General features: G+C 37.1%; 2 long non-coding RNA genes across 6 annotated transcripts; one reads left to right on the forward strand and one right to left on the reverse strand.

Annotated features, from left to right (window-relative positions):
* Positions 1–1,950: 1,950 nt before the first annotated feature.
* On the reverse strand, positions 1,951–2,549 carry LOC123477360. 2 transcript variants are annotated; one of them, XR_006652558.1, is made up of 2 exons: positions 2,413–2,549; positions 1,951–2,329 (listed from the first exon to the last, which is right to left on the reverse strand). It is a non-coding gene; the product is annotated as an uncharacterized LOC123477360 (long non-coding RNA). The 2 variants fall into 2 exon arrangements; XR_006652557.1 differs by having other exon boundaries at positions 2,402–2,528.
* On the forward strand, positions 2,323–13,318 carry LOC116936286. Of its 4 annotated transcripts, XR_006652556.1 has the most exons (3): positions 3,385–3,522; positions 4,028–4,066; positions 4,990–13,318. It is a non-coding gene; the product is annotated as an uncharacterized LOC116936286 (long non-coding RNA). The 4 variants fall into 4 exon arrangements; XR_004401675.2 differs by lacking the exon at positions 4,028–4,066 and having other exon boundaries at positions 2,323–3,522; XR_004401676.2 differs by lacking the exon at positions 4,028–4,066 and having other exon boundaries at positions 2,323–3,482.
* The last annotated feature ends 3,151 nt before the right edge of the window (positions 13,319–16,469 follow it).

Genomic DNA, 16,469 nt, shown 5'->3' on the forward strand with positions numbered 1-16,469 from the left:
AAATTAATATATAATTATTAAAAGTAGGATTTTATTATTAACAAATACTCAAATGTCTTAAATGTAAACATACTTTAGTTTTCAGTCAGAATTTTTTCTAAGTTCTTAACTGAATCCTCGAAATAGTCAGGAAAAAGTTTAAATCCTAATATATTAAAATAGCTGAGTGTTTAAGGCGCTTGACTGCGAACATCAGTAATAAGTCTTTCCGTGTTCGATCCCCACCAAAAAAATTTTTTTTCCGTTTTTGTCAATGGTAGACTAGTCTACCATTGCAAATGGTAGGCAGATGGTAGAAGATCTACTTTACCCTACTTTTTAAAAATCGACGTTTTTCCGTCCAAATGGTAGCAGTTTCTACCAAAAAGTAGCATGTTTCATTTCGCTACCAAATGGTAGCCAAAAGCAGTGAAAAAGTAGGGATCAGAAATTGAGAGTGCAAGACGATCACCCGAAATGTGTCTTTCTTCCGCCCGTTCATAGGAGGTAACCGTTTTTGGATCCAGAGCCAGGGACGCAGACCAGACCCGAAAGTCCGGTAGCCCCGACGGTGCTGGGTATCCCAAACGTTGAGCCTTTTATTATAGCAGCTGAACCAAACATACAACCATTGAAGCAGATCGGTCAGGCGGTGGATGGCAAAAGTGACAGGACCAATGCGGCCGCGGGAGAGGGTACTCCTGAAGAGACCGTGAATGACCGTGAAGAGGCAAATTTTGATTCAATTGGAAAGGAAAAAGAAAAACCATTCGCAGCGGCAACCCAGTTGATTAGTCCACAACAGCAGCAAAAAAAACCCAACCAGAACTGAACCAGACCGTCTAGCATACTATCGCCTGGGAGGACCCAAGAAATAGAAACACCATCGAAATTCTTGTAAACAACACAGAACTCAGAAGTTAATTGTATCATTCAATTTTATGTACGTTCATTCTGTCAATGCAACTCAGACACTCATGTTGGCCGTGGAGACTTAGCAGTGGAGACCAGCAGCTACGCCTGGTATGAACATGAGTAACGTTGTCAACGCAGATATTTTCAATCTAAAACATAGAGGAGACTGAGCGTCTTGACCACCAGAGGGCAACGCTGGTGGCAACGTGTGAGCGGCAGTCGAAATATAGATTCAGAGTCAGCAACATCAACAGCAACAAAACGCCCAATCGGGTTATGTTTTGTCTACATTTATCACGGACAGCCTAACGTTAAGAACAACCTTGACCACAAGCCATCAAGTACCGAGTTGAATTGAAGTACCTCAAGGACCATCTGCCGATTCCCAAAGATTCAACACTACACAGCAGCGGTAACCTACTTTAATGTAAGTATTTCAGTAGGAAATTTCCTACTGATTGATTAAGTAGGTCGAAAATCTACTTAATTTGCAATTTTCTTACTTAAAACGAGTTTCCCAAGTCACTTACTGTAAATTGCAAATACTTATATGTGGTTATGCTACTTACACTTACCATCCCACTTATAAATAAGATGGAAAATGGCATTTTAAGTATGAAACATTCGAAATAAGTATGCTTTAATTTAAGTATCTTTATTCAAGTTTTGCGAAACATACTTTACCCATTTTTAATACTTACATTTAAAAGCTGTATCAAAATTAAGTATCGTTTCCCCAAATTTATTTACTTTTTATACCATATAAGTTCTTTAGCTAAGTACCTTGCACAGTAAAGCAGGTTGACTAAATCAAAGTCGTTAAAATTTCAAGTATCTTGTAACTCTGACGAATTTTGATGATCAAACACTACTCATGAACTGTCAATTGAAAATCCAACAACTTGTTTTGAACACATCAAATTCCATCACAGGAATACCGGGAAGTTTATAACGTTGCACTGTTAAAAAAGGTAATGATTTTCGGTAGATAATTGAACATTATTCTTTCTATCTTTTTCTATTTCAACTAAGAAAACGATATTTAATTTAATCAAATTAATATTAGTATAAATTTATTCAAATTATAACTATAAACTTCAAAAATTTTATCAATCAGTGGTGTTTTATTACAGAATTTCAGCACGTAAAATCAAATGATACCATTTCTTAAAAATTTTTCCAAAAAATTTTCTATCACCCAACAGACCTTTATAGTATTTGTTGCTATGTTTGCAATATATTTTCCATCGAGTGTAGCTCAGTGGTTAAGCATCGGATTGCGATTCAAAAGGTCTGATGTTCGAATCCCGTGATATGCGGCATTTTTTTTTTTCATTTCTGAACCCCATTTATGGATATACCTTAATTACCACAACAAATTTTGATATGATAGAAGTCATTTGCTGAATTTTTGACTAAAGATTATATAATTGCCCTATAGAAGAAAAAGTGTGCGAATGAATTTTAAGTAGGCTAGACCCTTTATTAAGCCTACTTAACTACTTACAACATTCTTACATGAAACAGGTTTTTTTAGTAGAAAATCTCGTGTAAGTATGGGCGGAATTTAAGTATCCAAAGCCATGTAAGAGATCCTGGCACCTCTTAAGTAGGAAACAATAAGTAGGGAGCCGCTGCTGTGTAACGAAACTCAGCCCGTACATGGACGAAAGAGGACTGCAGCGGGTAGGCGGAGACTAATATAGGCGAAAATGTTGCCCGACAGCAAACATTTAATTCTGCGTTCCCAAGACCACAGGCTGATCCGATTGATTGTTGAAAAAGTTCATCGTGATATTGGACATCAAACACCCAATCCAATTCTTCAAGATCTACTGGTGTTGGGCAGATCTTGATCACCAGCGGCTCTATTTTACACTATTTTCAAAGTGTCGAATCAAACAATGAAAAACTCTTCAGCCATTGATGGCTGAGATTCCTTTATCAGAGAGTTGCTGCCGGTAACCCCGCGTTTACGTACACCGGCGTTTATTTTTTTTGTCACTTCGACGTTACAGTACTCAGAAGAAAACTAAAACGATGGATCTGCTTCTTTACCTGAATGTCGACCCGTGCTCTTCACTTAGAGATGATCTTTGCAATCTTCACCGAATCGTTTTAGAGGCAATATTCCGTTTTGAGGCACGCTGAAGAGTATCGCGAGAATATCGGAGCTGCAATGACACAAATTTCGTTGGTGCTAAGGACGAGTTAGAACATAGCCTACTGCGTCACCACGCGTGGGAATCTAGCCGTTCTAATTGCGCTTAGCGGTAAATCCCCATGACGAGGAGCCAGGGATGGCGCGTAGTGTATGAATCACGTGCCACGTCTACCTTTTACCCTCTTACCGCCTAGGCAAGTTGCGGATTTCTCACATGGCGTGCGCCAATGTTAATAGCCAAGTGGTATAAAAACCCTTGATTTTCGCGAATGAGCTCAGAGTTGACTGTGCTCGCATCTCGTGTGGGACTTGTACCGGAAAAATTAATAAACGGCATGTAAGCTCTTACATTTGTAGGTTCCAACGAGACTAACAAATGGAAAAAAAGGGACTATAAACTTTCGCCGTGTTTTAGGTTGTTGAGGTAAGCGAACGCATACACAGCAGCGGTAACCTACTTTAATGTAAGTATTTCAGTAGGAAATTTCCTACTGATTGACTAAGTAGGTCGGAAATCTACTAAATTTGCAATTTTCTTACTTAAAACGAGTTTTTCAAGTCACTTACTGTAAATTGAAAATACTTATATGTGGTTATGCTACTTACACTTACCATCCCACTTATAAATAAGATGGTAAATGGCATTTTAAGTATGAAACATTCGAAATAAGTATGTTTTAATTTAAGTATCTTTATTCAAGTTTTGCGAAACATACTTTACCCATTTTTAATACTTACATTTAAAAGCTGTACCAAAATTAAGTATCGTTTTCCCAAATTTAAGTACTTTTTATACCATTTAAGTTCTTTAGTTAAGTACCTTGCACAGTGAAGCAGGTTGACTAAATCAAAGTCGTTAAAATTGCAAGTATCTTGTAACTCTGACGAATTTTGATGATCAAACACTACTCATGAACTGTCAATTGAAAATCCAACAACTTTTTTTGAACACATCAAATTCCATCACAGGAATACCGGGAAGTTTATAATGTTGCACTGTTAAAAAAGGTAATGATTTTCGGTAGATAATTGAACATTATTCTTTCTATCTTTTTCTATTTCAACTAAGAAAACGATATTTAATTTAATCAAATTAATATTAGTATAAATTTATTCAAATTATAACTATGAACTTCAAAAATTTTATCAATCGGTGGTGTTTGATTACAGAATTTCAGCACGTAAAATCAAATGATACCATTTCTTAAAAATTTTTCCTAAAATTTTTCTATCACCCAACAGACCTTTATAGTATATGATGCCAAGTTTGCAACTTTAAATCATCGAGTGTAGCTCAGTGGTAAAGCATCGGATTACGACCCTTTATTGAGCCTACTTAACTACTTACAACATTCTTACATGAAACAGGTTTTTTTAGTAGGAAATCTTGTGTAAGTATGGGCGGAATTTAAGTATCCAAAACCATGTAAGAGACCCTGGCACCTCTTAAGTAGGAAACAATAAGTAGGGAGCCGCTGCTGTGTAGTAACTTTAAAAATCCACTACACAGCGGCGACAAAATACTTAATTTTTGATACTTAAAAAGGCCAACATACTAGATTTTTTGGTACTTAATTTCTATAAGATACTTTATTGTAATAGGCTACTGAAAAATTCAGTAATTTTATAAACTACCTACTTTGAGGTCAATTTTTTGAAATAAGAGTGAGGCGTGCTAGGATTTAAACCATGGACCTTTAGATTCGCTGTCTTATACTCTACCGCTACGCCACATCAGTTATTAATGAATGAACTAGTTTAGCTAAAAGTGGTGATAATAAAGTGATTGAAAATTTTCGGAAATTTTTTTGATACATTTACAAACATTTGATTTTGCAGCTAAAGTTTTTAATACATTGAATAGTAATGATCATACAAAATTTATTTCATAAAATTTAAGTGGCATTTATTTAAGTAATTAAACAATATAGGCAGGCAGCTAAACAACAGAATCCACTCAGAAAAATTCGTCATCCACTCAGCCGATGCCAGCACCATGGATCTTGAAAAACAAAAGAGCACTAAGCCACCATATGGAGCCCAGAAGATACTCGTTTTTCTCCTATGCAAGAATTACCATCGCCTTAGTCAATGCAAAGTGTTCAGCGACAAGTCATCCGAAGAAAGAATTGAAATAATTATAGGGCAGGAGTGTTACCTAAAGTGTTTGAGCAAAGGTTACATTAGTACAGACTGCACCAGTAAGAAGAAATGTGCTGTGAACAATTACAATCAGTCACACTATTCTTTCCTACACGATGCTTTAGGTATTGCTTTACCAAGAAATAGTGAAATAGAGACCGAAAAAAAATCTCATGTAGCAACCTTCCAAATCACACTACCCTTGAATTTAGGAACTGTCTCAATTGAAGGTGATCAAAGCAACAATGTGTTGAAAATAGTTCTAATTACTATCGAAGCTGAAGGAAAGACTTTGGACACGTATGGTTTTGTTGATCCTGGAAGCCAAGCATTTTAAATCTTCAATTGTACTTCACAGCAACTGGGGTTGAACGATGACGAGGAAACAACAAAACTGCGTGCATCAACAAGATTTCATAGACAAGATCCAGTCATCAAGATGAAGCAAGTGAAGTTCGACATTCAAACTCGAGATAGAAGTTGCTCGTTTCCAGTTAAAACAGCTTTTTTCCGTTTCCAACTTAAACATAAACGCTCAGCAGATCATGTGGCCAACGAGTGGAACAAAGCGTAAGTGGAATTATCTTTCCGATATGAAGTTGCCATATGTCGACCCCAGTAAAGTTACCACTTTCATCGGAAGAGACGTAATGAGGATTCACAAGGTTTTAGACACCGCATTTCAACCGATGGTATTGACACAACAGATAGAATATTCAATCATTTTGGATGGGGCAATACGGGACCGGTTCTGGTGTCTTTGCTAAAGCCACAAAGATCCTCTCAACTTTCTGTAGGACATATTTTACGCCGACATTTTAAGTGAAGACATGCCAAGATTTTTGTTAAAGGAAACATTTGCCATGGGTTCGCCATCTTCACCGAAATTATCCACTGATGATCAAAAAGCTCTACGTATTCTTCAGCATACAATCCAGCACACCTACAAGAGATATAAAATCGGTTTCATGTTGAATAAAATCCTGAAGTCAAATTGCCCTACAACGCTGAAGTTGCGTTGCGTCACTTTGTTTCGTTAGAGCGACCTTTAAAAAAAAAGATCCAAAATTCGCTAAAAGTTACGTAGGTGTTGTAAACGATTACATTGGATCCGGCTACACCAAGCCAGTTTAAAACAAACCACTAAACCCCAATTGCTTTATAGTGTATCTGCCTCATCATGGCGTGACTACTGTTAGCAAGCCGGATAAAATGCGGGTTGTAGGCCTACTCGTGAAGTTATCATGAAATTGATTACATATTTTTATGCTTTGCAAGTAGTAAGTGTATAGTTTCTGTAATATAATACGTTATAACTATTTAGTGAACACATGTTGAAATTGATAATTACATAATAACTATTCTATTGATTATTATGCTACGCTGTAACTACGAGTATACTGTGTAGTACAATTTGTAACTTTGAAGAAATTACGTCACAAATTATTATGTGTAATCAATATATCAGATTGCAGAGAATCGAGAGTCCATTTTGTCAAATTCACCCTTGTTATGGTCACAAAACAATTTAGGGAGTTGACCGTGAGAAAGACTTTCTACTCGTTACCCTAATAAGAAACCCATCCAGCAAGTCTAGAATATTTCTCCCATAAACTACCCTTACTTGTCACTAGGGCAAGGCCAAGAGTAGACCCTATACCACTTCTTTTTCGTCTTCTGCCGTAGCTCAACACAATGCAATTGACCGGCAACCTTACAATCTTAAATATTACAACGTAACAACTTACTTGTTATTGAAAAGACACGAAGTTAACCGCTAGAACAAATGCTTCGGATGACCTCTAAGGAAGAGACGCTTAGTAAGAAACCGACCCCTAAAATCTAATAAATAGAGCTAACAAAGGAGAAACCACATATTGTTTGTTGTTCATTCACACAGCAGCGACAAAATACTTAATTTTTGATACTTAAAAAAGGCCAGCCTACTAGATCTTTTTTTCGTCCTTAATTTCTATAAGATACTTAATTTTTATAGGCTACTGAAAAATTCAGTAACTTGAGGTTAATTTTTGGAAAAAAGAGTTAGCCGTGCTAGGATTTGAACCATGGACCTTTAGATTCACTGTCTTATACTATACCGCTGTGCCACTTCAATTATTAATGAAAGAACTAATTTAGCTAAAAATGGTGATAAGATAAAGTGATTGAAAATTTTCGAAAAATTTTTTTATACATTTACAAACATGTGATTTTGCAGCTAACCAGCTAAAGTTTTTAATACATTGAAAAGTAATGATCATACAAAATGTATTTCATAAAATTTAAGTGGCATATATTTCAGAAATTAAAGAAAATTAACATAAAAAAATTTTAAGCGTGGTTCAAAAACCCAGAAATCCCTTAGATTAAATAACTGATTTGTAGTTATAACTAGTAACTTAGTTCAGGCAACCTGTCATGAGATGGGCTTGTGTTTGCCAAAAAATAGTTAGCCTTATTGCTAAATTTAAGTTTGGTTCCTTAAGATTAACAAATGTTTTTGAGAACGAAGAAATTTTAGTCACCGATACTTGTGAAAAGGTGATGTAACCAAATATAGGGATTTTGTAAAATTGTCATTGCATATTAGACCTAGTCTACCTAACAATAGAGGCCATTATTTAACAGTGCAGTCGATGCATTTCATATGATTAAAATGACTGATTGTATATGTTGACTTGAAATCAAAACCTGACCGATTGGGCACTTTCAAAGATTTGCCAGTTGTTAAACCAAGGTGACATCAGTTTGCTGTATTATTGTAATAACTAGTAACTTTGGGCCCGTCCAGGGCCGGGAGATAGGTGGCGCTAGCGTATTTTTAACGCTTTTTTCGCCATTTAATTCTGCCAAACTGTTAACGGTTAATTTTTGCCCGTCTACTCTTTAAGCTTTCTGCGTTCCCATTTTTTGCCCGTCGACCCATTCACTGTCTCTATCCGCAAAGGTGTCCGCCTAGTTGCCCGTCCTCCTCCTCATAGTCTGCACGTCAACCTATTTTGCTTGCCAAAACGACCGCTGTAGGTGCCCATCGACCCACTCTTTGCTTCTGCCCGTCGATCAACTTGCTGCCTTTGCCCGTCACATCACTCACAGCCTCTGTCCGTCAACACCCTCTCTGCCCGTCGACGCACTCTTTGTCCGCCAAAACGCCCGCTGTAGTTGCCCGTCGACCCTATCGTTGCCTTGCCCGTCCGCCCCCTCATAGTCTGTGCCCGTTTATTTGACTGGTAGATGGCATATAAAATGTTTAATAATTTGGTTGGTAGATGGCGTTCAGAGTTATTTGCGTTGAGAAATTCCCCCTTTTTTTGGTGACGGAAAAATAGCCGCTGGCGGTTTTCACCCCTTTCCAGAGCGGCTGGACTGACCAATCACAGCGTGCTCTCGTTGTGACAGACACAGGCTCCTCCCAAAAAAGCTTGTTCTTTTATTTTTTTGGTGACGGAAAAATAGCCGCTGGCGGTTTTCACCCCTTTCCAGAGCGGCTGGACTGACCAATCACAGCGTGCTCTCGTTGTGACAGACACAGGCTCCTCCCAAAAAAGCTTGTTCTTTTATTATATATGGATAAGTATTAATAGCCAAAGTCCTAATATTATTGTACAATATCATTTTAAAATATTAATTAATCCTAATTTAAAGATTGTTAGTTAATCCTAACATCAGTAATTCAGTATGCTACGCAGGATACTTTAATATTTTAAATACTTAAAAAGCATTTTGTCATACTTAACAAAATTTTTCAATGCTTAAAATCGATAGGATAGGTATGAAATTGGGTTTCAGTAGGGGAATCAAAATTTTAAGTATCTTTTTTCAAAATCAGGTATCATTTAAGGATACTTAATTTTTTCAGTAGCTTTTTCCTACTGAAAGACCCTTAATTAAGTATTCAGTCGCTGCTGTGCATATTCCGCCGACTAGAGTGCTGCTCTGTTCCACTTTTTTCAACTTAAAGACTAGAATCCTTGTCTTGTGCCAGTTTACCTCTCAGCGTGGAACCTCAGTGTAACATACAATATGCGGTAAACACAACACAGCTGTTAAAGAGTACTTATTTTCCGCCATTTAAGGGTTTTCTGTACACTGAACAGTACTTTAAAATTTAAGTAGGAATTTTAGCGTACTGAAATAAGAAAATAACATGCTTTTATTCTTTTTTACCATACTTAAATGTAATAGACAGCAGCAACCCCTCCCAGCAACAGCAACCCTACCCAGCAAGAAAGTCGTCACGTATGCAACCTTCCCTTAGGTTAGCTGTTTATCACAAAAGTAAAAGTTATTGTAAACCCCTCCCTTCTTAACCTTAAATCTTCGGTATATAAGTGCATGATTGTAACATCATATTCGGAGTTGTTTAGGAGTCGTCTCAGAGTACTGAGAAGACTCTACCTGGCATAAATACCCGTTTTGTGAAACTTTACATTTGGAGGTCCAAACAAGACCATGACCGGTCGACGAAAACGTGTACGAACGTCTAACGAAACCGTGTATTTATGTTTTATTAATCTTCTAGTTTGGCGATTTTTTTTCATCATTCTTGTGAAGGGGTCGCAAATGATGAATATACGTTAGCATACGATGAATACAATGAATCCGAGCACGGCTTTCTATAACTCCATTGAGTTCGAAAGCCATCCTGAGATGCATGTCTCCCTCCGCCAGCGCCTCTCGTACTCCCTTGGCCTCCTGCACACCTCGTGTAGCTGTTGCCTCGCAGCTCAGATAATCGTCGACATACATTTTTGTTTCGACCGTTTTGCTAACCTCTGGATCTTTTGCAAAGTCGGCGGTTGCTCGTTGCGTCAAACTTATGGCGATAAAGGAAGAGCAGGTGGGTCCAAAGGGAAACCTTTTAAACTACACAGCAGCGACTGAATACTTAATTAAGGGTCTTTCAGTAGGAAAAAGCTACTGAAAAAATTAAGTATCCTTAAATGATACCTGATTTTGAAAAAACATACTTAAAATTTTGATTCCCCTACTGAAACCCAATTTCATACCTATCCTATCGATTTTAAGCATTGAAAATTTTTTTTAAGTATGACAAAATGCTTTTTAAGTATTTAAAATATTAAAGTATCCTGCGTAGCATACTGAATTACTGATGTTAGGATTAACTAACAATCTTTAAATTAGGATTAATTAATATTTTAAAATGATATTGTACAATAATATTAGGACTTTGGCTATTAATACTTATTATTACAATAATACGGCAAACTGATGTCACCTTGGTTTAACAACTGGCAAAATCTTTGAAAGTGCCCAATCGGTCAGGTTTTGATTTCAAGTCAACATATACAATCAGTCATTTTAATCATATGAAATGCATCGACTGCACTGTTAAATAATGGCCTCTATTGTTAGGTAGACTAGGTCTAATATGCAATGACAATTTTACAAAATCCCTATATTTGGTAACATCACCTTTTCACAAGTATCGGTGACTAAAATTTCTTCGTTCTCAAAAACATTTGTTAATCTTAAGGAACCAAACTTAAATTTAGCAATAAGGCTAACTATTTTTTGGCAAACACAAGCCCATCTCATGACAGGTTGTGCCTGAACTAAGTTACTAGTTATAACTACAAATCAGTTATTTAATCTAAGGGATTTCTGGGTTTTTGAACCACGCTTAAAAATTTTTTATGTTAATTTCCTTTAATTTCTGAAATATATGGCACTTAAATTTTATGAAATACATTTTGTACGATCATTACTTTTCAATGTATTAAAAACTTTAGCTGGTTAGCTGCAAAGTCACATGTTTGTAAATGTATCAAAAAAATTTTCGAAAATTTTCAATCACTTTATCTATCTTATCACGATCTTTAGCTAAATTAGTTTTTTCATTAATAATTGAAGTGGCGCAGCGGTAAAGTATAAGACAGCGAATATAAAGGTCCATGGTTCAAATCCTAGCACGGCTAACTCTATTTTCCAAAAATTAACCTCAAGTTACTGAATTTTTCAGTAGCCTATAAGAATTAAGTATCTTATAGAAATTAAGTACGAAAAAAAGATCTAGTAGGCTGGCCTTTTTTAAGTATCAAAAATTAAGTATTTTGTCGCCGCTGTGTAGAACACTTGGATGTTCTGCTCTCCTTCACGCCACCACAGGAAACGGAAGAAACGACGAATCTCCCTCTTTCAGTCGTATCCGACTAGACATGGCGGCAATATCAGAGCTCAGGCCATCTCCTTCTCTCGAAACTTGATAATTGTAGAAGGGAGGGACGCTTGCAGTGCGGGTCCGCTAAGTATACTAATATCATTTAGGCATTGTCCCCTGAATTTGGCGCCTGCATCGAACACCACTCTCGTTTTCTTTCCTTTTTGGACTCCATGGTGTGTTAAATAGTACTCCGGCCCGTCGTCTCGCTTTTCGAGAATCACTGCATTGCCTTCTGTAAAATTCTTTTCAATTGCTATACGATAATCGCTTTCAAACTCTTGATCTCCGCGAAATCTTCGTAGCAGACTTTCCTATCGGTTATCAGCCAAAAGACGACTGTTTGGCAACGATGGCTCCCCCGTCTTCCAGGTGATTGAGCCCTCGTATCCGAACTCCAGTTTCCGGAATCCACTTTAAAGGAACTGGATTGCCTGCCTGTCCACTTCTGACATGCCCGGGATGAGATGCTCGTTCCCAAAGTCTTCCGTATCACAAAATCTTTTTAACTGTTGCGCCAATGTGTCCACTTCATCGTTTGTGATGAAGATGGCATTACTTCGAACAGCCTTCTGCCCATGTTGCTCTCCAATCGCGCCACGTACGATCCACCCAATTCTTGTCCGGCTTGCTGTAGGTTCGTAATCCTTGCCAATGCGCGTTTCAATAGCTGTCGTCAGATGGATCACGTCACTACCAAACAGGATATCCAGTTGGCCACCGCTAACATCTATCGGCAGATCTTCCAGATGCTTCCACCTTGTCTTCAGCTTATCCAAATCGATCAGGGAAACTGGACTGGCAATGGTCGGCATCGTCGAACCGACTAGCGTAACTATTTCCCCTCAGGGCAGTCTGATTCGTAGTTCTACTCTTCGAGAAGCATATTTGTTCTTTACCGCCCCTGCACCATCAACTGATATAGTGTTTGAGAGGCTCCCCCCAATTGGAGTCTCCATACAAAGGCCTCACGGAAGAGCGTGCTATCACTGCCTTCATCCACGATCGTTCGCCTTTACAACCTTTCCGCTGGCATCAACCACATCCAGATAGAGCAGGGCGACAGCCTTCTTTCCTGTCCTCAAACTTATATGCGCAGCTGCTAGGCGCGCCTCTCTGGTGAGCGTCTCCTCGTTGTCATGAAGCACGGAATAATGCCAGTGTTTTAATCCCGGGAAAAAACATGGTTTCTTAAACTTGCAATCACGTGACGCATGACTAGTGCCATACTAATGAAGCACAGTCTCCGACGAATGCAGATATATCATCGGTTTTTTGGAGTCATCTACTTGAAGACTTCACAGGTTTCCAACCGATGCGATCCGTCATCTTGGAGACAAAAGGTCTTTCCAATTCCATTCTTCCCACTGGATCCGTTTGCGTATCCTTTTCTCTCTGCCTCCGCGTTGGTGGAATGGGATCTAGTGAACCTATGAGGCTGCTTGTCAGGTGAAACTTGCAACTGTTCCGCCGCAAGACTATAAGCATTCTGGTAGGCTGCAGAACGCTTGCACAACCATCTCCGAATCGTGAAAATATTCCTTTTCTCCAAACCGCTACCAAAACCTTCGTTCCACGCAAGCCGCTCTGATACTTCCACGCAAGATAAGCAGAACCTCTGCATACTTCTCAATTGGGCTTGAGCAAAGAGGATTGCAAAGGAGGTCCAGATAAATAAATGCTAATTCCCCTGCTTTCTCAAAAATCCCATTACAACCTTGAGAATTGTTGTGTCATGTGAATATTCTCGGTAAAAAGGAATCGGACCGAATTAAAATTTTTCTATTTTAAAATTCTTGTACCCCTGATTAAATAATTAACAACAATTTAATTATATTTTTATTGCTTGTATAAACTGATTAATGGGTGTGAGATTCACGACAGGCTGGAACCCTCCTGATGTCTTAAAAATAAAAAATAAAGAGCACAGGAATCCATCCGATCTGTCTTTTTTTTCGGCTTTTGCCTGTTTAGCTAGAAGATCTGTTATTTCCGTGTTACAATCTCCTACTATTCCGTTGACATGGCTGCCAAAGATGGGACCCTACCCTAAAAGGGGTAGTTAACAAAGTATAGTTTGACCTACTGGTAACGACCCTTCCAAAATCAACGGAACATTCATCACGCCTTTCCATCGTTTTGTTCAAAAGTTACAAACGAGCTCCCACTTTCTCTATTAGGATTCAATTAAACCCTAATTTGGCATTTAAAACATAGCTATGTCCATCTCGCATCCAAGAGCTACTGCTTGTGGTCGTCCACTCCTGCCACCAACAGCAGTACACTCTCAATTTTTGATTTCTACCTTTTTCCTACTTTTCGGCCACCATGCGTAGTAGAACGAAAAAGGTAGAGAAATGGTAGAAAATTTTGTTTACTTTTAGCTAGTAGGGGAATGGAAGATGACCTACCATATGGTAGACAAATGCGTGTCTACCATAAAGTAAGAATTAGCAGAAGAAAACGCAAAATCACAACAAAAATGGAGGGGCGATTCCCAAGTAAATATGCACTTTTCGTTGGAATATAACAAAACAAAACTTGGGAAGCAAACAAACTTTCTTCTGATGACTTACAGGTTAATTTTACTTCCCCTTTTTAAATCTGTCATATTTTATTTGATTTTATACAACTATTTTCACTTTTGCTTTTTAAATTTGTTATTGAATATTAACATTTCCTTTGTTATTTTGAAATATTTGTGTTAAATTAGCGATTAAAAATGAAAAAGATAGAAATTATAGTTTAAAATTAATATATAATTATTAAAAGTAGGATTTTTTTATTAACAAATACTCAAATGTCTTAACTGTAAACATACTTTAGTTTTCAGTCAGAATTTTTTCTAAGTTCTTAACTGAATCCTCGAAATAGTCAGGAAAAAGTTTAAATTTTAATATATTAAAATAGCTGAGTGGTCAAGGCGCTTGACTGCGAACATCAGTAATAAGTCTTTCTGTGTTCGATCCCCACCAAAGACTTTTCTTTTTTCCGTTTTTGTCAATGGTAGACTAGTCTACCATTGCAAATGGTAGGCAGATGGTAGAAGATCTACTTTACCCTACTTTTAAAAAATCGACGGTTTTCCGTCCAAATGGTAGCAGTTTCTACCAAAAAGTAGCATGTTTCATTTCGCTACCAAATGGTAGCCAAAAGCAGTGAAAAAGTAGAAATCAGAAATTGAGAGTGTAAACTCCAAAGAACTTTTTTTGGAAATTGCCTTTGATTGCTCAGCCATCACTCATTTCGTCATCCAACCTGTTAGCAATTCGTTTATCTCTACCGAAACCACTACAGGATCTTAGTTGTCAATGTGCCGTTCCGGAGATCGAGTCCGCGTCTTCGATGGCTTCAATTATGAAAATTCGATTTCTTTAGTAGGGGAGAAACTGTTTCCGGCAATCCTTGATCTTTTGATGGTCCTTCCGTTGGAACCGGTGGCTGATCGCTTTATTCCTCACCTCGATTGCGGCTGCACGGTAGCCATGGATGTCCAGAATACTGATGCTGTCTCCACTTTTTTGGTGGGTTGAGGTTTCTCTAGAGGTCTTCAGACGCTTCTCTGAGTCTGGGTAAATTGTTATTCCCCTTTTGGTTTTAGCAAAACATTGTTTAGTTTAATTAATCACTTGTTGTATAATTTCTTTTTTGTTACAAATACAACATTTTTGTGACAATATCAAGGTCTACCACTGTAAAGTTTCTTAGCACCGTGTATTTCAGTTACATGGGAGTTGAATTAGCTCTCAGAAGACTGAATCTACTCTTCTAACACCATTACAAACATACGGTATTTATGCTGAAACAAAGCGAGAGTTTGAAGTTAAAAAGAGAAGGGTTACAATCACTTTCACCAGTTGAAGGGCAATCCACCCGAGGGAATGTCTCAGTTCTGAGATTCTTCACAGCAGCGACTGAATACTTAATTAAGGGTCTTTCAGTAGGAAAAAGCTACTGAAAAAATTAAGTATCCTTAAATGATACCTGATTTTGAAAAAAGATACTTAAAATTTCAATTCCCCTACTGAAACCCAATTTCATACCTATCCTATCGATTTTAAGCATTGAAATTTTTTTTTAAGTATGACAAAATGCTTTTTAAGTATTTAAAATATTAAAGTATCCTGCGTAGCATACTGAATTACTGATGTATACATGCTTATTAGGATTAACTAACAATCTTTAAATTAGGATTAATTAATATTTTAAAATGATATTATACAATAATATTAGGACTTTGGCTATTAATACGTATTATTACAATAATTTGGCAAACTGATGTCACCTTGGTTTAACAACTGGCAAATCTTTGAAAGTGCCCAATCGGTCAGGTTTTGATTTCAAGTCAACATATACAATCAGTCATTTTAATCATATGAAATGCATTGACTGCACTGTTAAATAATGGCCTCTATTGTTAGGTAGACTAGGACTAATATGCAATGACAATTTTACAAAAACCCTAAATTTGGTTACATCACCTTTTCACAAGTATCGGTGACTAAAACTTCTTCGTTCTCAAAACCATGTGTTAATCTTAAGGAACCAAACTTAAATTTAGCAATAAGGCTAACTATTTTTTGGCAAAAACAAGCCCATCTCATGACAGGTTGCCTACTAGTTATAACTACAAATCAGTTATTTAATCTAAGGGATTTCTGGGTTTTTGAACCACGCTTAAAATTTTTTTATGTTAATTTTCTTTAATTTCTGAAATATATGCCACTTAAATTTTATGAAATACATTTTGTACGATCATTACTTTTCAATGTATTAAAAACTTTAGCTGGTTAGCTGCAAAATCACATGTTTAAATGTTAAATTAGTTCGAAAGTTAAGTTAATATCTGATGTGGCGCAGCGGTAGAGTATAAGACAGCGATTATAAAGGTCCATGGTTCAAATCCTAGCACGGCTAACACATTTTTCCAAAAATTTACCTTAAGTTACTGAATTTTTCAGTAGTCTTAAAGAATTAAGTATCTTATAGAAATTAAGTACGAAAAAAAAATCTAGTAGACTGGCCTTTTTTAAGTATCAAAAATTAAGTATTTTGTCGCCGCTGTGTTTGTTGAACTTCTTATCTTAA

The sequence above is a fragment of the Daphnia magna genome, unplaced genomic scaffold (assembly GCF_020631705.1).
Source record: "Daphnia magna isolate NIES unplaced genomic scaffold, ASM2063170v1.1 Dm_contigs021, whole genome shotgun sequence".
NCBI lineage: Eukaryota > Metazoa > Arthropoda > Branchiopoda > Diplostraca > Daphniidae > Daphnia > Daphnia magna.